General features: G+C 35.8%; 1 long non-coding RNA gene and 1 pseudogene across 2 annotated transcripts in view; one reads left to right on the plus strand and one right to left on the minus strand.

Moving 5' to 3' along the window:
* Positions 1-875: 875 nt before the first annotated feature.
* LOC118608993 lies at positions 876-993 on the minus strand (annotated as a pseudogene).
* An 876-nt stretch (positions 994-1,869) lies between these two features.
* LOC118608663 overlaps positions 1,870-26,081 on the plus strand; it is a 28,827-nt gene continuing 4,615 nt past the window's right edge. The window contains exons 1-2 of one of the 2 annotated variants that reach the window (XR_004953075.1): positions 1,870-4,507; positions 4,865-4,976. This is a non-coding gene — a long non-coding RNA (uncharacterized LOC118608663). Of the gene's footprint in view, positions 4,977-26,081 lie in introns of both variants that reach the window. The other variant, XR_004953074.1, reaches the window with a different exon arrangement.

A 26,081-nucleotide genomic window follows, 5' to 3' on the forward strand; every position in this document is an offset into this window, starting at 1 on the left:
CTGTGCCTTCATTGGATTCATATCAGAAATATGGACAGTCACTAAGTAAACAATAACAATCAGATTAATAGGTAAAAAGGAGAGAAATGATAGCATCACTGTAGATACATACAAGCATGTTATGAAAGTTAACATCTTGACTTAAAGAAATAATACTTTATAATAAGAATTGGTAGAGATTTCCTTAACATATTTTTGAAAGAACTCATGTACAGGCTGGATTAGGCTCTTATCTAGCGGTTCTGGGGAGAAATCTTCCAAGCTCCTTCAGGTTTTTGGTAGTTTTCTGTCCTGTTGTTGTAGGACTGTGGTTTCCATTTACTTGCTGGCTGTCTCCCCTCAGCACTGGAGGCTGTTCATATTCCTCGCCCCAATGCCTGCTCCATCTTCAAAGGCAGGAATGGCACATTAAAACCTTCCCACACTTGGAATCCCCCTGACTCCCACTTCTACTACCTGATGGAGAAAACTCTATGCTTTTATATGGCTCAGGTGATTGGGTTAGGCATACCTAGATACTCCATCTTAAGTCATTCATTAGTGCCCTTACTTATGTGTGAAAAATCCTTTTACCACATAAGTAATATAATCATGGGAGAAACACTAGGCAGCAGAGACCATGGAGGCCATTAGAATTCTGTCTGCAACAGTTTAGAGAAAAAAGGACAGGATTCCGTCTGTATGCAAATTAACAGAGAAGTACCATGAGGCTATAAAGAAAATTTTAATGTGATTCTTCCACCATATTTTAAAAATAGTCTGAATGGAAAAAAAATTGTTCTCACCAAGAAAAAAAGTTAAAACCCCAAAAAAGAAAAAGAATAAATTGCACTTTTTTTTTGTTTTTTTGTGTTTTGGGTTTTGTTTTTTTTTAATGCCTACAGAACTCGGTCTTCCTAGGTGGTCTCCCATCAAAGTACTAACCAGGCCCAACTCTGCTTAGCATCTGAGATCAAAGAGATCAGGTGTGTTCAGGGTGGCATGGCTATAGACCAATTGCACATTTTTTTGAACAAACTGTCACTAACCACTTCTATCATTATATGAATAATATGAAGACTATTCTGAAATTATATTCTCTCACCATCACAAGATTTTTATGTGGGATAATTTGGAGATGTATTTCTTAAACACTTTTATAAAACATTCTTAATAACTATCTCTCAGAAGTAGTTTCTACAAAATAAAAAGAACTATTAAATTGGAAGTATGTTTGTTTTTTTTTTTCTTAACTCATTGGTACAAAATGGATCACTAAGGCCTTTTTCAAGGAACCAATGGAAATCTTTCAGGTACACACTCTATAATTAACCACTTCACAATATTCCAAACTAATAAGAAGTATGTAACTAGTTCTATTCTGATATGAGACACTAATGCTACATGACAATTATTTTTAAAAAAACTTTAAGAGTATTTTTAAAAAATGATGTTTATTAAATTTAGGTTAAGAAATTTCTAAATGAAAAATGTTTGAAGGTATTAGATATACCTAAATAAACATGAACATATTTTGTGGAGACTTTACATTGTATAGTGTATTATTTTCATTCAAGAATGAATTGTCAGACACATGCCCAAAATAATCTGACACAAGAGTATCCAAGTTCACGGTAGTCCAACCCATTATAACTTGATCCATAGATAAAGAGGGCTTCAGTGTGTTACTTAGAAGCTAACATCTTTGTCTCAATTTTTCATACATACAACATATAATCTGAATAACAGTAGTCTCAGAAAAAAGCAACTCCCCCACACCATCCACCAATTACAAACTGCCCTTCTTCCTTATTTATGCACATACTTGTACGTTTTTAAAAATATTCTGATAACATCAACTTGGAAAGGCATGGAAATTGACAAGAACATAATTTATATCCCCTTGATTTGTCTCTGTTTCATTTTCGTAACAGGCTTTCCATAATAATTTCCAATATGAGGTGAAACAATAATAATAGTAAGTGCCCTGTATTGGGACTAAAGGGGTCTCAGTTCTGGTCCTGACTACTGCTACCCACTTGGATAATCTTAAACAAGTCTCTTAATCTTTCTCTGGCCCCAGTTTTTCAACCAATAAAATAGATTCTATTAGATTATTCTTTCCCAAAGTGCATTTTATTCACGAATGTTAAATGCTAAAGAAAGTTTGGGAAACTTTAAACCCAGTTAAAGAGATTTCCTTTATACAGGACTTCTCAGAACCTTTAATGTGCCAATGTTTATTGTGAATTTCCAGTGGGGAAATACATTATTCAGTATCTTCTAAACTTGTCTGACTTTAGAACTCTTTTATTGAGAAATATTTAATAGAAACACTGTTGAGAAATACTGAACCAAGAAATTTCTGAATTATCATTCAATACTATGATTTTATAATGCTATCCAGTCTTTTTTCCTGATTCTTTCAGGATCACACTCATATTACAGTTTTAGACTTCAGGTCTACTATTTTAGAAGTTTATCCAGGGAGCAAGAGATGCAGGTAAATAAGTTTGCGAATTTTTAGTAATGTATACTAAATCTAAAATATATCAGAAGGGAAGTATAAAGATTTATGCCATTACTGACATAGTTACCACTTGTGGGTAAAATACAATTTTTCCGATCACAGGAATGAAAAGTTTTAGACTTTGCATTAATATTTTGCTTAACTTTACTGAAGCTGTTGAAATAAAAGTAAATGGCTATTTGAGGTTTTTAAAGAAGGTACCTTAAAACTATTAAAATAAGAGAAAGATTTATGAAGCCAGCAGTCTTTAACAACAAATAGATTTTTTAAATAACACACTTTCATTAACTCTTCCTGACTAATTATTTGAGGAGTGACATGTTTGCACATCATTTGCAATTTAAAAGGATTATTTTTATACCTGCCGAGCTTCTCTATTGTGAAATTATTTTTGATATTAATTTGAAGTAACTTTTAATCATAATGATATCTGTTTTGAACACATTTTAGCCACACTGGATTTAACTTTTTTCGGTACATTTTTGGCAAACATTTTAGACCAATGTTTTTTAGGTTATTGTAGTTCATGGGTCGGTAAGACATATATTTATAAAACTGAGGCAGAGAGTTTCCCAACTGTTTTATTTTGCTAAGTGGGACAAAATAAAAGCAACTAGAAAAAATAATTAATAGAAAAATAGTTTCTATTAAGTGCTTTTCAATAAAAGACTTGTATAGTCAAAAGTTTAGAAGATCCTGAATAATGTATTTCCCACTTGGAAATTTAAAGGCAACTAGCAAAAAAACAAAACAAAACAAAACAAAATAAAAAATAAAACAAAACAAAAAAACCAACCAGTGTCTACTAGCTCCATAGAGTGAAAAAAGAACATTTTAATATCACCAGTTTAGAAAGAACATAACATCCGTCAAGAGAAGGTCGCTGCCACTAATCAAATTTTAATATATTTGCTGCCACAGTGAGCACATCACTGCCACCAATCCAATGCCAACAAGAGTCTCCATTCTGGGGTGCAGAAAAAGGTGAGACTTCATTCAGGTGAACAGTTTGTAAACCACAGAAATGCAGCTTGTGGGAGAAATCAGAAGTACACCCCTCAAGACAAAAGGGATGCCAACTTATATAAAGTGCCCTTCTTGGTCCCTGATTTATCCATTTTTATGCAAATGAAGGATCCAAATTTACACAGTTTGATTGGTCCAAATTGCACGATCATGGTTGGTCAAAACCGTGCATCCTGATTGGTTGTTATGGAGCCACTCTCCATTGGATGGGGCAGCTCCTTTATGAGGAGCCTCCTTTATAAGGGTCAGCTCAGTCTGCAAGAAGACAGTGCAGGAGGTGTGGCAGTGGAGTCCGTAGTTTTTCCTGAGATTCAGTATGAATGAGAGGTTTCCTGTAAACAACTGCTGTTAGACTTTGATTATTAATTTGGGCAAATTACCCACAAGGAGTCCTTTTTAACAGGTATGTCCTTGCTCAGGGTCAATATATCAGAATAAAAGAAGTATTTTAATTTTAGTTTCATAAAAAGTTAACTGCATTGCTTCCTATTTCCTCAGTTTCACATGGACAAGGGAAGACTTTATTTTAAAACTCCTTTGGTCTGGGGACCAGCACTGTTGCCAATGGACTGTGAGGGGCAGGCTTGCCTGGAAGGCTGAGGTCCCAGTAGGTACATGACCTGCCCAAAGCAATGCTTTGCCACCAGAAGACACTTCTACGCTACAGTGTTTGAGAGAAGAGGTGAGCTTTGTTTTGCCTTATTTAGTATTGTTTATTAATATACCTCATCAGTTCTTTTATACTTTTTTTTTACCATCCCTTTTCTTCACTTTGTTTCCCCTTCATTGACACACAGTTTATTCCTCTGCTTCCTCTAACCTAACAGGAAAACTCAGAACCAAATTTACACAACAGTACTTCAAATACAGCAAAGCCATTCAGGAAGAGGCCAATTTCTCCATGGGAGGAAGTCAGAGGACAAGAGGGAGGGCTGAGTGAGATAGCTGTCCTAAATGTCCTTTTTGAATTTGGTATGTTAAACTTTTTCACCATTGTCTCAGCCTTCGCATGCCCAGCAAGGAAGCACTTTGAATCAATCATTCTTGAAACATTACTTTCGGTGCCACTGTGAGTTGGTGACATTTTCCTTGGCTGCCTCTCTTGATCTATTTATAGTGCTGTTTTAAAAATATGCCTGGTTTGACACTTCAGAGTCTACCAAAAATATGAGAACATAAGTAGAAATGGTATAAAAACTACAAAAAGTAAATAAACCTAATAGATATTTTTAGCATAAAGGAGTAGTCAAAATCTAGACCTCTCTAGTCCCAAAAAGCAGAGTCAAGGTGACAGCTACTGACCTATTCTTCATTTCTTCATTTGTTCAGCGTCCTCGAAGCAAAGAAGAGGTCGGTCTGAAGAGGACAAAATGGGGACAAGAGCACACCCATTTGTGTTTGCATGGGCAGGCACCATTATATGAATCAGCCAGCTTGTAAGGTAAGAAGCGCCCTTAGATCATGGAAAAGACATTCTTCAGTATTATAAATGTTGGTGAACATGAGCTCTTTATCCAGAGCATCCATGAGGCTATTCACTCACTTTGTATGAGCCCCAGGCACTGGGAAGACGTTTAGTAGTCATGTTGCATCCCTCTCCAGATCCACCATTCTTTACAGGTCATATCTGCAGCAGCCCTCTTGAACCCTGTCTATGGCCTCTTGATGGACAAATAACACATTTTGTGCAAAAGGACCAGACATGGCTGGAGAGGTCATACTTTCTGGGTAGTTTACCTGCTTTTGGAAAAAAATTTCTAACTATCTAATTTTCTAATTCTCAAATTAGGTAAAATTCCATTTTTTCACCAGTTATGAAACAATGATACATGAATTCAGTCTTGCTTCTTCTATGCCTTTTTGGCAATTTTCAATTATCTGTATAGAGATGGCTTTATTTATTTTACTTTTATTTATATTTGAATGGAGAATATAATCCCATGGTTTAAAATTTGAAAATATAAAAGGGAAACCACTTCTTGGTCTCCTTTAATCCATGTCCACCAGTCACCTAGTACCTTTTCCTACAGGTTTTCAGTTGTGTTTCTTGTCTCCCCTGTTGGGGCAGGGGATAGGAAAGAATATTTCTTGCTCACCTTCAAGGTTTACAAGAAAAGAGTTCTTTTTCTAACTCTCCTCACTTTTAACTCTATTTCTTTCTCATCCCCTTAGAATGGAATGAATTACATGATTTACGAGTTTGGGAGAAAAACTGGTATGTGGAGCCCAGTCCTCTTCCTCCTCTCTTTTATTTTGGGAGCCAAGATGACTCCAGCAAAGGCTTTGTGCTCTGCAATTTCATGTTGGGAAAGGTACAGGGGTGTCTTCTACATGGAGAGGCATGTGGGGATCCCACTTGGGTTGATGAGACTACTTGCTTTTGGGGTTTGGTATTGGGAAATCCACTGTTGACTCATATCTAAATTGTGTTCTCTGATATGAGCATTATCAATGATAAAGATAATATTTTGAATTCCTGTTGCCACAGTTGTTTCCTATCAACCGCAGCATATCCTTCTAGACATATAGTAAATTCTCTCCCCTCCTCTTCTTTAAAAAATAGGTGGTCGTATGCTAAACACATTGCTTTGTGTCTAGGAGAATATTTGTTTTCAGTACATAGAGAATATCCTTATTTTTCTCTATGGAAGCATAGAATTCCATTGTGTGGAAGGATCATAATTAATTTTATTAGTCCCTATTAATGGACTATTTCCAATTTAGACTATTTCCAATCTTTTGCTCTTCTTAATATGATATAATTAATGACTTTGCACATGTGTCATTTTGTTTACATGCAAATATTTTACTAGTTGAAAAATCCTACTATTAGAATTGCTGGGTCAAAATTTGCATGTGTATTTGAATGTATTTCTGGTTTTTGAAATTAGTCCATTGAGCAGTCTACCTGGTCATATAGCATTACTCAACTGTGGCTTTATAATACAGTTTAATATCGAGTATGGTATTTAAAAAAAGATTTCCTGCTATTTTCATGTTGTATCTTGAGATCACATTAAATTTTGCATTTAAGGTAAATTGACATCTCAATGAGTTATTTCCTCCTAAGATATGTTTTTTAGTTATTCAAAACTTCTTTTGTGTTTCTTAGTAGAGTTTTAAATTTTTTTTAAGTTTTATTCAGAGATCATAATCATTTCTTCTTTGGTTTATTCATAAATATTATTTTATATTTTATTTTGAAAAAAATTTGAACTTAAAGCTGCAATATAGTACTAAGAGCTCTTATATTCTCCTTACCCTGATTTCACCAATTTTTAATATTTTGCCACATTTACTTTATTATGCTCTCTTTTTACCTATCCTCTCTTCCTTCCTCCCTCCCTCTCTCCTTCTCTCTCATCTATCTATCTATCTATCTATCTATCTATCTATCTATCTATCTATCATGTTTAACTCAAGAAATTTAGAATTGGTTTAATACTTTTATTTAATCTAAAGTCCATATTTCAACTTGTCAATTGTCCCAATAATGTCCTTTGCAGCAACTTTTTTCTTTCCAGGCACAGGATGCAGTCCAGGATCACATACTGTGTTTATTATCATGATTCTTCATTTTTCTTTAGTGAACATTTCCTTAGACTTTCATGATGATATTTTTTGAAGAGTACCAGTAAGTTGTTTTAGTTTGGGTTTTATAATCATGGTAAAACTTAGGATATGAAAACAACATAAATACTCTTGTATTCTCAGGGTATCATAGTCACAGGCTCGTTTATGTTCATTTGTTTCTAATTTTGGTGATATTAATTTTAATTATTAATCCCTTTCTTCTAGTATATCTTCTAATTAGTTAATGTGTGCATGTACACATAAAATTATCATTATTTCTGGTGTTAATTTTGTACTCAACTAACTACCTGCTGGGAGACATGAGTGTCTTGTGTTTCTGCACATCTTATGAGAGGGGGCCCTGCCTACTTCTGTCCAGACATTCTTTTCAAGGCATTGTAGAGGATAGCCATGGAAAACAGAGATGGCCCTTCCTCCAGAGTAGAAGAAAAGTTCATTTACTATCCAGTATCGTGGCCCTCAAAATAACCTGTGTTACGTATTTGGCCTTCTGGATCATTTGCAGTATGATAATAGTATATCTTTTATCACAAAAGCCACTCAACAATGGGCTAATTTCCAAGAAATTCAATGGATCTTTTATGGTCCCTGTCGTCCATAGGCATCTGGTGTTGTTGCATGTTGGAATAACCTAAAAAACTTCTACTCGAATATATTTCTGATTCTATCTCCTTCACTGGCTTCTGGTTCACACCACTTAGTTAAAGCAGTTTGGTCACTGAATGCAGCTGTCCCCAGAAAGGGATAATATCTTCTCAATATCTTCCTGGGTGGTGACCAGGTTTGGGGGGTTATGTAAACTTATTGGGATTCTACCCTGACCATCTCCAGACATGATATATTTTTCTTCCCCCTGAACAGCAATCCTGACCAGCGTGGTTGGTACACTCTCCAAGTGGCAGCCCAGCCAAAAGGGAGCATAGAGTATATAAACTTAATTCTGGTTTAGGCACTTAGATTCTCTTTTTGGATTGACAAGGTCCTAGAGTATATAGGATAATGACCACTTAGAGGAGCACATTGTTTACCGAGTCCCTATATGGGCCAGAGTGGAAGACATAATGGGTCTCTGTAAATTTTATTTTATAATGCCCTTGTCCATCTTGCACCTTACCTTTCCAGACAAAATGTGTGGGTGCAGATAGGGTATGATACAATTATTGGTACTGAACTGGGACACACAGATTTTGTTGCAATGGAGAGAGCAACAACTGGTCACCTGGGGAGGGAACATCCTAGATCCCAGTGGTATGATAGCGGGGGCACGCTAGTGATCTTTTTCTTTCAGAATAAACCCTGGAGTCTTCCTCATGAAAGCAAAGGCTCAAAAATGCTCTGGCTAGGAAGACCAGGTGCTGTAGATACATAAAAATAATAATAATAGTAAGGGGTTGTAAGCTGACAAGGTCCTTGCAATCTGTGAGGTCAACCAAGGGTTGCCTTGCCTAAAAAATAAAATAAATAAAATAAAATAAAAAGTGCTCTGGTGTGGCTCTCCCAAATTGTCACTATTGCTTTCATTTTGACTCCTGGATCTTCCATGCTCCACCAAGTATGAGGAAGCCAAGGTAGTGTGACAGCCTAGAAGTCACGTGAAGTATTTCAAGAAGTATGTAAAGAATCAACTGTGTGAATGCTGCCAGTAAGCATAAGATGAGGACTTAGGCTTGGTCATTGATATGGTGACATAGAGGTTATTGGTCATCTTGTTTCTTGTAGTTTTAGTGAGAAAGGAATGAGGAAGTAAAGATGATTGTTTTCTTAAGTTTTTTTTTTCTAATAAGAGGAGATGTGGGGGGAAAATGAAAGGTAAATTCTCATCTTTCATGTGAGAAGTTAATAAATGACACATAACTTCATAATTTTGGTTAGATCAATATTCAGAGTTTACTTTATTATGACTATGTAAACTTTATCTATAGATGAACCAAGTGGTAAACTATGATTACTTTTTCTTTGCTAAGCAAGTTTTTCCAAAATGCAAGAGGAGTTGTGATTGAGCACACAAATGGACAATTAGGCCTTGGAATGAGTTTTCTAATGTACTTTCTACTAATTCAACTCTATACTCTCTACCATTGTCTAATCTCTTTTGAAAACTTTCATAAGTGTTATATTGATTAACAAAACTGGTTTATCCATTGAAAGTAGAAGGAAAGCAGAATGTATGCATTTTGATGAGGGTAAATTGGTAGATTTGTTAGAGGGATGTGGAGAAAATTATTTTCTGATTGCAGCTGTTTTCTCAGTGGAATAAAAAGAAGTCCATCAGTTTATCAGTGAGGGTGAGAAAGGTCAAGGGGATAAAAATTTGAAAAGAGGGGAGCGAGAAATAGCTGTAGAGGAAACTGGGAGAGTAAATAAATGAGAAAAAGGCCAGTTTAAAGTAATGCCCCTCCGCATGTTGGGTGGTTTCTTTCTAGCCATGTTCAACTACTCAGAATTGAGAACAGCAGATCATTAGATCAGGGTTATGACTTTGCCAGGCAAGAATAACAGAAAGCAGAAGGGCTGGAAGTGGAGATTTTATGCAAGAGAAGGATGATGATTATGATCATGATGATGGGTCATGGTATCTAGGCTGGTTAAAGAAGAATATGAGGTTGTGAAAGTGTTGCTAGATAGTCAAAAGGTAGTAGAGAGGATAGAGTGGATATTCTGGGAAGGGAAAAGAATTGTTGGACTGATGATAATTGAGGGAGTGAAATAAAATAAAAGATCTGAAGATGATACAGTTTTTCTAATGACAGTGTATAGATATGACCATTAGTGAGGTCTGGATCAAAAAAAAAAAAAGGATAAGATCCTGCAATTGCTTGACTTACTGAGCAAAGGACAATGATGACAGATAAAGAACACTTTACTGGTGGTACTCAATTTACCTACCTTAATGAGGAATTTTATTATGGTTTAGCTATTTGGGAGGCCCAAAACAACATAGTACCGATGTGTGGATAAGGGAAGTGAAAGGGAAAAAAATCAATGCACCTACATAAATATCACTCCGAGTAGCTGAAACTATTTAAAAAATATCTTTAAATATTCATTATGAGTAAATAGAATATGCTACATCTAGAAAATGAAATATCATTTGGCAACAAAAAGGAATGAAGTATTAATACATGCTACAACATAGATATACCTTTAAAACATCATACTAAGTGAAAGAAGCCAGTCACAGAAGAAGTCATATAGTATAATTCCATTTATATAAAATCTCCAGGATGGGAAAATTTATAGACATAGAAAATAGATTGGTGAATTCTTAGGGCTGTGGAAGGAAGGATGAAGAGAAATGTGGAATGATTGACAGTAAGTGCAGGGTTTCTCTTTAGGATGATGAAAATGTTTTAAAATTCTCAACTCTGTGACGATACTAGAAATGATTGTATACTCTCAATGGATTTATGGTATGGTAGGTGAATTATATCTGAATAGGCTGTTATTTTTTTTAAATGAGAAATATATCTTCAAATAATTGGTAACTGAGTAAGATATTTGATAACATTGAGGGTCAAAGAGAGTCAAGGATTTGCTTAAAGGCGATACTAGAGCCAAGATTTAAACTGGGGTTGTGAGCTCTGGAACCATACTCCTCACTTTATAATACACTACATATTGACATTGGAGATTTAGTGTTCTAATTTCCTTGTCTATTGTCTTTTAGTATGTTATGAATAAATTTTTTCAAGGGTACCATGAGGACAAATTTATGAGATAGAATGACTCTCTTTAGCAGGACTATGCTGGCAAAAGGTCAAGGGAAAGTGAGAGTGGGGTGAGGGGATCAATTCTCTAAACTGGGTCCTGTATCTTCTATTGTGTGTGTGCGTCAGTGTTCCGTGGGGTTAAGGTCCTTTATATTCACTATATTGTGTTCTTTCCTTTTCACAAAGAAGTTGTGAGCACCTACAATATGCCAGGCACTTTCTCCTATAATTTAAGAGAAATTAATAGTGCATACCTACTCCTTCCTTCCTCTTAAAAATAATAAGAGAACTGAGCTTGAGCCTGTTTGATAGCTGTACTTGAGCTCTGCATATTATGACCTGTTTTCTAAACCTATATGGCATGACTCTTAATTATTTTTTAAAAAATGTTTCTAGTAAAGAGAATGTTTAAAACTGTTAGATGGTAATTTTTTTCTCAAAATTTTTTTTTGGGTAAGGAGGGGTTGTTTTTTGCAGCATTTGGATTGCTTCTTATGGAAATGCTATGGGTTTAACACCATTAGCATTGTTAAATAAAGTATAGCTTACTGTACATTTGTATAAAAGATATTCAATATACAGGAGTATCTACTTATTTGTCCATATCTATCTATCTATCTATCTATCTATCTATCTATCTATCTATCTATCATCTATCTATCTATCTATCTATCTATCTATCTATTACCTAGCTATCATTTTTTAAAGCTTATAAATTCTCCTACCTATTATATGGTTAATAGGATGATAAAATCATAAGAATTGATGGGAACTTAGAGCTTCTCCAGTCCAGTTCTTCTATGCATAGATGGGGAAACTGAGGCTCAGAGATACTGGTATTTGCTATAAGCATCTGCTTTCTAGGAGGTCTATTGTTCTCACTCACCTTTATTGTTACATTGCAACAACACAGTGTTATAAAGATGTTTGTGATGAATGCTTTCAGATTTTTTACCAAGAGAAGCTTAGGTGAGGAAACTGGATAAACATAGGAGATTGACGTTTCCAGTGTGATGAGTATTCCAGGCAGAGTCACACCCTTGCCAAGGTCCTGAGTAGTGAAGAGAATATATCCACCATTCCATCAAGAAAAAGGCACATAGACTAAAAGAATGAAAGAATGTTTTGAGGTGCCATCCCATTCATTCATTTTATGGATTTTGGCAAAAATCATTTTGATTATTTCAACTTTGACAATTTAGATTAGATGGCAAGGAAGTGTCCTCCTAGGGCCAAGGTGGGACAGAATCAACACTAGAACTTGGAACTCAGTCCAGGACTCTTTCCGCCGTTGATTACAAAAATGACCTTGTTCAGGTGGATTTTGTGTTCGAACACCTAGTCAGAAGAGGATGAGTGGTGGGTGTGGGAGTCTGGATTAGGTTTGGATCTCAGGTATATACTAGTAAAATCTTGGACAAATTATTTAGTCCTTTTGAATCTCAGCTTTCTTGATTACAAAATGGCGAGAATGCTTCCTGCTTTCTGGGGGCCTTGTGAAGATTACATAAGATGGGTGAGGATTTAGCACAGTTCCCGGCACATAGCAGGTTCTCCATAAATTCTTACCAGATTCATCAGAGAATTTCACTTTCGATTAAATCTGTTTGTAATCTATTAAGTAGAGTTTATATACATTTTGTTCCTGGGGTTATTGCAGTTATAAAAAGAAAGACAACACTCTTATATAAATATGCTTGGATACATAGGGTGTTTTTAATTTTCATGGTGTTTTAAAGCCTCTCCCGCACAGAGAACCCACAAAGTGCTCCTGGTTCATGTTTCTGCTTGCCTCAGAAGTATTCCTGTTCTGCTTTTGCAGCTTTGGTCATCTCTAATTTTTCCTTATGAATCTAGTCTCACTTTTCTAAGTAGTAAACCTTTGAGTTAAGAAAAAAATATTATAACGTTGACCACATTTGAAAGGGCAGGAGTGCTTACGAAACACAATGCAGTGTCCTGTCCTCAGCAGCCCAAGGCACTCTTACCTGTGAGGGTCTTGGCTTGTTTGGAAGCACTGAATGAGGACAACTTCACAGATACAGATAATGATATGCTTCCATGTGCATGTTGTCACCTTTTGAAAAGCATAGGTACTTTTAAAAATATATACTTTTTAATTTTTCTAATGGAGTTGACACACAATATTATATTAGTTTCAGGTGTACAACATAGCGATTAGATACTTATATAACTTACAAAGTGATCCCCCGATAAGTCTAGTACCCACCTGGTACCATACATAGTTATTACAGTATTATTGACTATATTCCTTATACTGTACTTTACATCCCTGTGACTTTTTATATTTGGCAGTTTATACATCTTAATCTCTTCCCCTTTTGGTACTTTTCTTTTTAAAAGTGAGTAAGCATAGTAGTACATTTGTTTGTTGGTTTTTCTTGTCTTTTTAAATCTTTTTAAGATTTAATTGTAGATTCAATCTATGAATCTTCCCCTTGAAAAAAATCAATTTAGTTATAGTAAATATAGAATAACTAAACCCCATTCACCATGAATAACTTTCCCTTGAACTTTCCTGGTACTGAAGACTTTAGTAGCTCCTTACACTTCTCTCCTCATTCACCCAAAGCTCCTCTGCTTGATTTTAGGGATGGAAGGGACTAATAAATGCTTAAGTTACATTTGTAGCTTCTGTTGCCCCCAGACAACCAAAGAGTCACATAGACTAACATATACTTATGCTTTTTTTCCTACACACACATACGCTCCATTCCTTCTCTCTCCCCTCCCCTCCCCTCCCCTCCCCTCCCCCCCTCTCCTCCCCTCCCTCCCCTCCCCTCCCCTCCCCTCCCCTCCCCTCCCCTCTCATCTCCTCTCCTCTCCTCTCCTCTCCTCTCCTCTCCTCTCCTCTCCTCTTCTCTCCTCTCTCTCCCCACACACACATGAAGGATATAAAACACCAACATTTTGAGAGACGAGCAGAGACAGAAGAGCCTAGATAAAAGGGTTGAAGTGGGGAATAGGGGAAGAGACAGTGAGTTCTCAATATTTTTGAGGTTGAAAGAGAGAGTGAAGGAGAGAGTTAAAGAGAAAGAGTATGGAGATACCACAGTGGGAGAGATACTCATGATAAAGGAGAAAATGGAGAGAAAATGCAGGGAAAGCAAATTAGACACACAGTTGATTTGATTTTGAGTCACTGATAACAGTTTGTACTGTCTTGTTCCCCTTTTTGGAGCATCTCCTAGCTTTAATGTAGGTTTTCTATGGTCCTGAAATGCTACTTTTGTGGTTAACTATTATGCATATTTCTCAAATTACTCTAATCCTTAACTCTTTAGAAATTTAATTCTGAACAGGTCTCTACAGTGGAAATTATCTTCAAGATGATGCCTCATTAGTACAGTACTATCTTGATCTGGTCCCTTGAGCTCAGTTTTTTGTTCCTTTGAGATAAGATAGTTTTAATTCCTTAACCTGCAATCTAAGGGCTTACCTGATTGATCTCTGCTCATTGCCAATGTTACCCCAGCAAAAGTCTGCTACTTCAGCAAGGCCCGGCTGCTCTATTTCCCGCCACCTTGGTGCCATTGCCTCCTTTCTGAGTCCGGCTGTCTCTCTACCTTCCTTCTCCTTTGGGGTCTTGCATAAAACTCACCTCTTCAATGTTTTCTGATCTTTCTTTCCACTGAAATCTTATAACATTCATGGTTTGTACAATTAACCTGGCCCTTACTCACATATGATATTGCCTTTTATAGCTAGTGCTAACTGGATTATAGCTCCTTGAAGGTAAGTTTAGGTCTTATTTGTTTTATAAGATAGGACCAAGCAAAGTATTCTGTCAGACACTGAGAATCCCCTGAGTGACCTTGAGCACTGTTGTAGATGATCCCAGCCTCAATTCTGCAAAATGAAAATAATAATAGTTCCCCTATTAAGGTGAGATTTAAGTGAGAATACAAAAAAATATATATATGAATACAAAATAATTTGCACCAACACATAAAAATGTGTTCTAAAATGCTAATTTTTACAATAATAATCATTGTTAATGTTATCAATTTAATAATTATTAACATTTTATATGCCAACATTACACATAATCCCTGTCCTTTGATCAATTCAGAAAAGTAACTTAAGAAAATTTTTTTTTAATTTTAGAGTTTAATTGCTTTGTTCTTTCTTCAGATTTCATATGCCTTCTCTAGTGGGTGAGTTGTTGATCAGTCATTCAACAGGCTTTGGCAAGGTCCATTTTGTATGTCAGAGGTAACTATACCAAATCACCTGTCAGAAATTTTAGTAAAAATTGTAATTCAATTTATCCACCATATTGGTAGCCTCTTTTACTTTACTGAAGTAGAAAAATAACCTATTTCCAGCTATTAGGTAATGGCCAGATTACCTAATAGATAATCAATAAACTCATGTATTTGGGACATCTACAGGCAACTTCATCTTCAGATATAGCTCGTTCGAAGATCCAATGATGTCGTCAGGACTTTCTCTTTCCCTCAACCCTACTGTCTTTTGTCATTGGCCTCATTTCTTTACATTGCATGTGATCTTTCTCCATTCAGTTAGGGAAGATGTCTTCTGGCAGCTCCAAGTTTACTGCTTCAGCTTAGTCAAAGTTCTATGACCCACTGGTGTAGCTTGGGCATTGTGGACTAATTACTATGCTTTCATTGGCCACACCTGAGTCACATGCTTGTTCTTGCATTTTGTGGGCTGGGGATGGCTCCATTTGAACCATGTGGACCAAGAATGAGGGAGTGGTATTTCTCAAAGGAAAATCAGGATGTTCTTATCAGCCGAAGGAGAAATGGATACTGAATAGGCCCAAACTTCAGGCGTTCACTACATCCACCTTGTTACACATGTAACTATTTATATTTCTCCTCAGTGATAACTTCTCTTCACTGTTTGTAATATAGGAAGTGTCTCATTTGAGTTCTTTGCATAGCAAGGACCATTCTGGTTAATGACTGGCATTATGTTAATGAAGCCAGGAACAAGAAGACCTTTTTCTGAGTCTGTTTCCCACTCTGCCCCTTCACAGAGGTCAGGTGGGAAGGAATCGGGGATTATTATGCCAGGGAAGAAGAGATAACAAACCTGACATGAGTTTGAGAAGCAGGCCCGTCTGAACTCTGCTTTCCGCACAGATTTCTGGAACTGTTTCTTCCCATCCCTATTTTGAGAAAGAAAGAGTTCTGTGGTTTCCATGGCAGCCACCAGCTTGGACCATTTAACAAGCAATGACTTCATTTCCCAGGTCAGGGACAACTGGGTCCTTTTCTCATATTCTGATATACAGTCTGGGCCGTTGCCACAGCAACATCATCAGGAAGTTTTTGCCTCAGTTGAATGCTGGTCAAACTTCACCGCTATTCCTTCGCTGGCCTTGGCCTCATGCCATTTCCTCCTCTCAAAGAGCAATGCTATTTCTCAGGTGGGGCTCCCTCCCCTCCAGGACCTGTGAATGCAGGTCAAATATATTATAGTCTTACTGCACTGTGAGAGGATATCGTGTTGACACCATGTGCATTTTCTTCATTACTTTCTTTCATAGCTTTTATTTTTTGCTCCTCTTTTCTAAACGCATTATTTTCCTCAGGATTGGGAAATCAGGTAGCCTCCTGTCTCTCCTCAATTAAAAAATTCACTCTGAAGCATTGTTTTTTATATTTGACACACACACAAAAAGACATAAAAGCCTCACTTGTTGTCGGTCATTGTTGCTCAAACTGCCACCTGGTATTCTGTTCCATTAGCCTGTGGGAATGGGGGCTACTCTGTGTAGTAGAGAAATGGTGAGCACAGAGTAGATCTCATGTTTTCAGCTGTATGACAGTCAGTTCTCATACAAAAAATCATAACAAACCTGTAATTTTCTAAATGAATGGTCAAAGTTAACCCAGCACCCATTAGTTATTTTATTTGGATAGATATGACGTGTTTATCCTGGACTCCTACTTCATGAAAGGAGAGAATGTTCTTTGCTTTTTCCTGCGTTACTTCCTCTAGGGAAATGGTGGGTACTGGCCCTACTCACAGCAGGCATCCGATAATTGCTTATCTAAATGATGGCAGCTTGGCCGTCCACGTTGGTACCTTAGTTTCTCTATAAATATGTGTCATATGACACATCTTCCTCCTTTTTTTGTAAGAAAATGGTGAGGACAGTTCATAGCATGGCTTGAATCTTATTTTTCTTATTTTATTAATTTTAAATGTACAGCTCAGTAGATATTCACAAAGTTGTGTCACTATCAAATTCCAGAAATTTTTCTTTGCCCCCCCCCCCAAAGAAACTCTGTACCCACTAGCAGTCATTCTCCATTTCCCATTTCCCTTCACCTCTGGAAATCACTAATTTACCTTTGATCTCTATGGTTTGTCTGTTATAGACATTTCATAGAAATGGAACCCACACAGTAGGTAATCTTTTGTGTCTGGCTTCTTTCATGAAACAATGTTTTAAATGTTCATCCATGTGTTAGTATGTATCAATCCTTCATTCCTTTTTATAGCTGAATAATATTCCACTGTATGGATATACTATATTTTGTTTATCCATTCATCAGTTGACGAATATTTGAGTTGTTCCTACTGTTCAGCTATTATGAATAGTACTGCTATGAACATTCAAGTACAAATTTTTATGAGAACATACATTAATTTTCTTGGGTGTATGTGTAGGAGCTGAATTTCTGGGTCATATGGTAGCTCTATGTTGAACTTTTTGAAGAACTGACAAATTTTTCCCAAATATGCTACATATTTTTCATTTCTACTAGCTATGTATGAGGGTTCCAATTCCTTTGAATCCTTGCCAATAACTTTTATTGTCTATCTTTTAATTATAATCATCCTAGTGAGTATGAGATGGTATCTACTACCATTTTGATTTGCCTTTATAGGTTAAGAATGTTGAATATCTTTTCATGTGTTTATTGGCCATTCATATATCTCCTTTGGCTAAATGTTTATTCAAATCATTGCCTATTTTTAAATTGGGTTATTTGTATTTTTAAACTTTGTTTATTGTGTCTTTTTAAAAATAAATTTTGTTTTTTTAGAACAGTTTTAGATTTCCAGGAAAATTGTGAAGATAGTTTAGGGTTTTGATATACCCTGTACCTAGTTTCCCCTATTATTAACAGCTTACATTAATATGGTACACTTCTTACAGTTAATGATATCATACTATATTTAGTTATCCTGTCTCCTTAGGCTCTTCTCATCTCTGACCTTTTCTCAGACATTCCTTGTTTCTAATGACCTTGACAGTTTTGAGGAATACTGATGTTTTTCTCATGATTAGACTAGGATTATGTTTTTGGGAGGAAGGCCACAAAGGTAAAGTGTCATTTTCACTGCACACTATTGACATGGCTTATCATTGCTGGTGTGGACCTTGATCACTTGGCAGAAGCAGTGTTTACAGTTTCTTTCATGTCCCTTTCCATACTGTACTCTTTACAAGGAAGTCACTTTGCACAGCTCACTTCTAAGAGAAGGAAGTTATGTGCCACCTCTTGAAGGTAGAATAGCTATATAAATTATTTGGAATTCTTCTACACACAAGTTTTGTCTTTCCTTCTTTCTTTCTTTCTTTCTTTCTTTCTTTCTTTCTTTCTTTCTTTCTTTCTTTCTTCTTTCTTTCTTTCTTTCCTTCTTTCTTTCCTCTCTCTCTTTCTGTATTCATTCACTTATTCATATTCTGATGGACTCATGGTTATTTATCGTATACTTCGATTTATAATCTAATACCCTTTTATTTGTCTTCTTGCTCAAGTTGTCTTCTTGTTCCAATTTAGGCTGCTGGGAGCTCTTTCAGATGGCTCCTGAGTACCTTTGGTATATCCCTATCATCGTGAGTGTGTGTGTGCATGCGTGTGTATGTCCGCATGTGTGTGTATGTTTGAGCACTTCCTTACATTCTGGCACTGTAAGGTGCTCCAGGCCCATCTTGTATATTTCTTGCATCAGTCTTAGAATCAACCATTTCTCCAAGAAGCCTGGTTTTTGTTTGTTTGTTTGTTTGTTTGTTTGTTTGTTTAAATTAATACCATTGAAGAATGCCATTAGAAACCAAGATGTGGGCTCTTGGGCTATTTTTATTTTATTGCTGAATTATAACATTTCTTTATATATTCCATATACAATTCTCTAATCATTTATACAATTTATAAATATTTTCTCCTACTCTTCGTGTTGTCTTTTTACTCTCTTAATAGTGTCTTTTGAAGCACAAATGTTTTAGCTTTGGATGAAGTCTAATTATCTATTTTTTCTTTTATCATTTGTGCTGTTCGGTGTCATATCTAAAAAACAATTGCCTAATCCACAGTGATGAAGATTTATGCCTATGTTTTCTTTAAGAGTTTTATGGTGTTAGCTTTTACATTTAGGTCTTTGATTCATTTTGTGTTAATTTTTGTATTTTGTGAGATAATAGCTCAATTGAATTTTTTTTTGCAACTAAATATTCAGTTGTCCCAGCACCATTTGTTGAAAAGATTATTCTTATTGCACTGAATTGATATCCTTGTCAAAAATGTAAGGGTTTATTTCTGGATTCTCAATTCTCTTATGTTGAACTCTATGTCTGTTTTTAAGCCAGTACCTCACTATCTTGATTACTATAATTTTATTGTGGCTTGGATCTTTCAGAAATACTATTAACATAATGCACTCATTAGTCCTATTAGTAAGCTGCAAGAGGCTCTTCAGGTAACCTTGCCCTGAGCTGTCTAGATTTTTATTGTGCTCCAAATTAGACTGGAGCCTTTTTCCACTTGTCACAGTAGAAAGGTAGGAAGTATACAAGGGACTGTGAAATTCCTTTACGGCCTAAAGACATGTTACGACTCTGGCCAGACCTGTAAACTAAACAGCTCTAAATAGACACAGACAATGCCACCAACAGGAGAGAGGGAGGGTGGTTTGGGTATAATATATAAAATTCTTGTCTAGTTTGCTGTTTCTGTGGAGCTCTTAGAAATGCTCTCCCCAGAAATATAGCCCAAGGGGCTGCAGGAAAGCCACTCTGCCTTCCGAGTCACTCTTTCTTGGATCTCAGCTCCCAGGATTAGGCTCTGTGAGGTCTCTGTTAGGTCTAAAGTGGTAACATGCTCTTGATGTCTGTAGAAATTAATCCATTTTAAAAGGATGCTTCACATATACTTTTTAGACAGTGTCTTATGCCATGGTTGTGTATCTGAAAACATATCTTTTAGATGTGTTGAATCATATACTTGGCCTAAATTTCCATTGACATTGGTCAATTAAAATTTTTTACTTAATTGATAATTTCGAATGAATTTCCAGAGGCTGACTGTAGACTAGTATGAGTGAGAAGCTCTTGGGGACCATAGTGTTGGGGGTAAGTCCCATATTTTTGTGGTCTTTATCTTCAGGAATCCAGCAGATTTTCATAGTAAAGGCCTGAATGTGAATGATTTAAATATACTAATTAAAAAAGACAGGAAGTTATTGTGGATTAAAAAAACAAGCCTAACTATGAAAAACCCATTTTATATTTAAAGGCTCAGATAGAGTATAAATAAAGGGGTGGAGAAGGATCTACCATGCTAACATCAATCAAAGAAAGCTAGAGTATATTGATTTCAGGCAAAGCTGGCTTCTGAATGAGAAAGATTATCAGGAGTAAAATGGGATATTACATAATAATAAAGTTTAATTCTCCAAGAGGACATAACAACCTAAACACTCATAGACCTAAATATACATCTAAATACATGAGTCAAAAACTGATAGAATTGAAAGGAGCTATAGACAAATCCATAATTACAATTGAAGACTTCAATACCCCTCATCTCATAACTAAGACATCAAGCAGGCAGTAAATCAGTAAGGATACAGATCAGCAGTACCCAACATTTTTGGCATCAGGGACAGGTGCTCCTATGAAAATCTAATGCCTGGTGATCTGAGGTGGAGATGAGGTGATGATGCTAGCGCTGGGGAGTGGCTGCAAATACAGGTGAAGCTTCTCTTGCTCACCTGCCGCTCACATCCTGCTGTATGTCCTGGTTCCTAACAGGCCACTGACCAGTCTGCAGCCTGGGAGTTGGGGATCCCTGAATAATGGCCTAAATAGCACTATCAATCAGTTAGATCTAATGAACATCAATAGAATACTCTACCCAACAATAGCAGAACACACATTCTTCTCAAACTCACATGGAACATTCACTAAGATAGACCACGTCCGAGGCCATAATACACACTTGAACAAATTTAAGTATAGAAATCATACAAAGAATGTTCCCTGACCACAGTGGATATCAATAGCAGAAGGATAGCCGGATAATCCCCTAAATATTTAGAAATTACATAACAAATTTCTAAATAACCCACAAGTCAAAAAAGTCTCAAAAAAAATACTGTGAATTCTACTTGAAAAAAATCACAAAAGAAAAAAACTGAAAAAAAAATGATGACATAAACAATAAACCTTTGATTGTCAACATAACACAAAGAAAATGGAAAGAAATAAGCTAGGGAAAATATTTATAGCAAGTCTGACAAATATAACTAAAACATATATTTTAAATAACTACTTAGACCTCAATAGATAAATGGCATGAATCAAGTTCACAGAATAGCAAGTCCAAGAGTCTAGTAAGCCTAAGAAAATATTTAACTTTACTAGAAATAAAAGAAGTATAATTTCCCAGTTAAATTATCAAATATTTAAAGAGTGATACTATTCCAGTGGGCCTAGTGAACATTTAAGATTAGCGCACTTTACTGAGTGTATGCTAAAATCTACTTAATAAAATTCTACGCAATGTTGATAAGAGTTTCGTAAGAAAGGCACATTCATACATTGTTATGTTACAACATTTCTAGAAAGTAATTTAAATTGTTACATTTCTAGAAAGTAATATGGCTAGTTATCAAGAGCATTAATAATGTCCACATACTTCATTTAGCATTTTATTTATTTATTTATTTAACATTTTATTTATTTAACATTTTATTTATTTTTCCCCCTCCCCACTCCCTCCTCCCCTCTGGCAACCACTAGTCCATTGTCCATGTCCATGAGTCTCTGTTTGTCCTGTTCATTTGTTTCTTTTAGGTTTATATCCCACATATAAGTGATATCATGTGATTTTTGAATATTTTTCATCTGGCTTATTTCACTTAGTATGATTATCTCAAGGTCCATTCATGTTTTTGCAAATGGCAATATTTCATCCCTTCTTATGGCTGAGTAATATTCCATTGTATATATATGTACCATAACTTCATTAGCTAATCGTCTGTTGTAGGACACTTCAGTTGCTTCCCTGTCCTGGCCACTGTGAATAATGCTGCCATGAACATTGGTGTGCAAATATCTTTTCAGATATGAGTTTTCAAGTCTTTGGGGTAAATACCCAGTAGAGGGATTGCTAGATCATATGATAGATCAATTCTTAGTTTTTTGAGAAACCTCCATAGTGTTGTCCATAGTAGCTGTACCAATTTGCGGTAGCTGTCCCATCAGCAGTATATGAGGGTTCCTATTTCTCCATATCCTCTCCAACATTTGTTATTACTTGTTCTGTTGATTATAGCTATTCTAACAGGCGTGAGATGGTATCTCATTGTAGTTTTGATTTGCATTTCCCTAATAGCTAGTGACATTGAGCATCTTTTCATATATTTGTTGGCTTTGTTGCATTTATTTTTTCTATTTTCTTAATCTCATTGAATTCTGCTCTAATTTCGATCATTTCTTTTTTTTTTTTTCTGACTTTAGGCTTCATTTGTTCTTCCTTTTCTAGTTTTATCAGATGAAGCATCAGGTTGTTTATTTGGGTTCATTCTTATTTTTGGAGATAGACCAGTAATGATATAAACTTCCCTGTTATGACCACTTTTGCCATGTCCCAAAAGTTTTGATATGTTTTACTATCGTTATCATTCATTTGTATGCATTTCTTGCTCTCTCTATTTCTTCTCTGACCCAGTTATTCTTCAGTAGTATGTTGTTTAATCTCCATATATTTATGGTTCTTTAAGCTTTCTTTTTACAGTTGATCTCTATGTTCAAAGCATTATGATCAGAGAATATAATTGGTATGATTTCAACTCTCTTATATTTGGTTGAGGCTACCTCTGTGTCCCAGTATGTGGTCAGTCCTTGAGAATGTTCCATGTGCACTAGAGAAGAATGTGTAAGCAGCTGTTTTGGGATGAAAGCCTCCATATATGTCTATTATGTCCAGTTGGTCGAATGTATCATTTAAGGATGTTATTTCCTTATTGATTTTCTGTTTGGATAATCTGTCCATATCTGATAGTAGAGTATTTAGGTCCCCTACTATGATAGTGTTTTGGCCTGTTTCTTCCTTTAATTCTGTTAGTAGTTGCTTTATATATTTCGGGGCTCCCTGATTGGAAGCATAGATATTAATAAGTGTTATATCTTTTTGGTGTATGATTCCTTTCATCATTATCCCTCTTTCTTTACCTTTTTCATTTTGAAATCTATTTCATCCGATATTAGCACTACTACTCCCCCTATTCTTTGCATGCCATTTGCTTGAAATATCATTTTCCACCCTTTCACTTTGAGTCTATATTTGTCGTTGTAGCTGAGATGTGTCTCCTGGAGGCAGCATATGGTTGGGTTTTGTTTCTTGATCAATTCTGTAACTCTGTGCCTTTTTATTGGTGAGTTCAGTCCATTTACATTTAGGGGGATTATTGAAATATGAGGTCTTCTTATAGCCATTTTATCTTTTGCTTACTGGTAGTTTGGTGTTTCCATTGCTTCCCTTTCCTTGTATTTCTGTTTTCTTTATTTTGGTTGGCTTTTGTGGGTTTTCCCTCTGGTCCTTGTTGTTGTATGTTATAAACTTTGATTCTAAATCTTTGGCATGTGGTTACCATTATGAATGTGTAAAGAATAGTTATATATGTATATATATGTGTGTGTGTGTATATATGTGTATATGTATATATACATATACATGTATATATGTATACATACATACAGTCGTCCCTTTTCTTCTGTGTGTCTTATCTCTATTCCTGTTTTAGAATTCAAATCTTTGAATCCTCCCATTTTCAGTCATTGTTCTCTTAATTTGTCCTTATATATGCTGAATGTTCATTACTATCTCGCCATAGCAAATCTCTTATTTTAAGCTTATAATGTCCTCTGTTCCTAGTAAGGGTTGCACTCCTCTGCTTCTATCAGTCTGCTAGTCATCTTACTCCTAATTATGTATTTTTTTTGTCATTTTGTTTTAGGTGAGCTGACCTCTTTCAATATTTCCTGTAGTGCAGACCTCGCAGTGGAGAATTCCCTCAATTTTTGTATATCTGGAAAGGTCTTTATTTCTCCTTCATATCTAATGAAGAGCTTAGCTGGATATATAATTCTTGACTTGTAGTTCCTTTCATTTAATAGTGTTCATATACTTTAACTCAGGGTTTCCAATTCTAAAATACAGCAAAAACTTACATACGAAGACATCCTTTATATGAATGAAAACTTGGAGCACAAAATCCACAACAGATCAATACTTAACAAATATTACGATAAATCTGGTGGGATTTTAAAAGGCTATTAAATATTAGTTTACCAAGTTTTTAAATGATAGAATATATTTTGAGAATAAACAATATACTAAGTTATAGATCATAGATACAACTTTATATTAAAATGTGTAGAAAAAAGAAAACAAGGAATTATGGCAAAATAATTATTGCTGCAGTAGTATCTCTAGATATTGGAGTTATGGACCATTTTTCGGGGGGTCATTGTTCTTTGACTTCTTTATAATGTTTTTTGTACATTCCATATATCCTAACTGAATATTCAGCTCTTTAATAACTAATAATAAAACCAATTAGTAAGTAAAAAACTCCAAGTTTCTGGAATCCTCTCTTTGCTGTTACTCCTCCTACTGAACTCAAGTATCTTTTAAGGTGGAGGTCAAAGGTCACCTCCTCTGTGAAACCTTCCTATACCCTCAGACAGAGTTACTCACGCCCTTCTTTGTGTTTGTCAACTCTTTGTATGCAGCTCTCCTACTCATGTTATCATAGTGACTCATTTATTTGTCACTCCTACTGGACTGAGGAGCAGGCCATGTTTTGTCAATCTGTCTCCCTGTACCCAGGACAGTATCTGGTACAAAACAGATATTCAATTCATCATCTTTATGGTTATCGACTGGCTCAGTTCACTATCCTTCTGATTCTTTTGCTTGAGATACCTATTTTTTCCCAGCTGACATTTCTGAGAAAACTAGGGAGCCATGAAGGCAAAGATATTTCTCAGCCCCATCTCATTATCTTTGGTTTTTCTGCTCATGGCCACATGAACAGAAGTTGGATCCAAGATGTGAGTGTCATTTCTGTCTCTAGCAGAAGAAATAGCATCAGCTTCTGAAACAGAATGAGCAGTTTGTGGTTGCCTTTTCTGAAACAACTGAACTCCAATTTTTCCTTTCAATAGTGAATGGTTAGACTGTTTTAAATAAAATTAGTTGAAAACTTCTAGGTGAAAACATCCTTATGTCTTAGATCTCTTCTCTAGCTGCCTTGAGATCTGGTCCTGAGAGTAGCTTTTCTTGATTCAGGCCTGTAGAGCAGATGGGCCTAGATTTTGTTGTTCCCCGCATGGCTAGTAAGAAACTTTCCCATGTGCCTTTATGCATAGTTACAAAATGCATTAGCCACTGTGGCAGAATGGGCCCCCAAATTTTGATGATGCTCAAGGCTGCTTATTTCCTCCTGAAGATAAAAACCAGGTTAAAAAAAACATGAAATAAAAGTATATGTGTCACTAAATAACATGAGACCAAAGTGATTGACCTTGCATCCAAAAAAAATGAGCTCTTATTTTATGCATGTGTCCAGTCCAGTGACAGTGGGTTCTTTTTCCCTGTGGGCTGGTTAAATTTTGTATGTCAACATGGATATTTGGTCAAACATTACTCTAGATATTTTTGTGAAGGCATTTTTAGGAAGATTAATATTTAAATCAGAAGACCTTAAGTTAAGGAGATTACTCTCCATAGGGTGGGTGAATCTCATTTAATCAGATGAAGGCCTTAATAGGATACACTGACTTCCCTAAGCAAGAAAGAATTCTACCAGCAGACTGCTTTTGCACTGCAGTTCCTCCCAAGACTCTAGCCTGCCGGCCTATCCTGAGGATAGGCTAGATTTTGGACTTGTCAAGCCTCCAAATCATGTGAGCTGATCCTTAAAATAAATCTCTCTCTCTCTCT

This window comes from Rousettus aegyptiacus, unplaced genomic scaffold (genome assembly GCF_014176215.1).
Source record: "Rousettus aegyptiacus isolate mRouAeg1 unplaced genomic scaffold, mRouAeg1.p scaffold_m13_p_10, whole genome shotgun sequence".
Taxonomy (NCBI): Eukaryota; Metazoa; Chordata; class Mammalia; order Chiroptera; family Pteropodidae; genus Rousettus; species Rousettus aegyptiacus.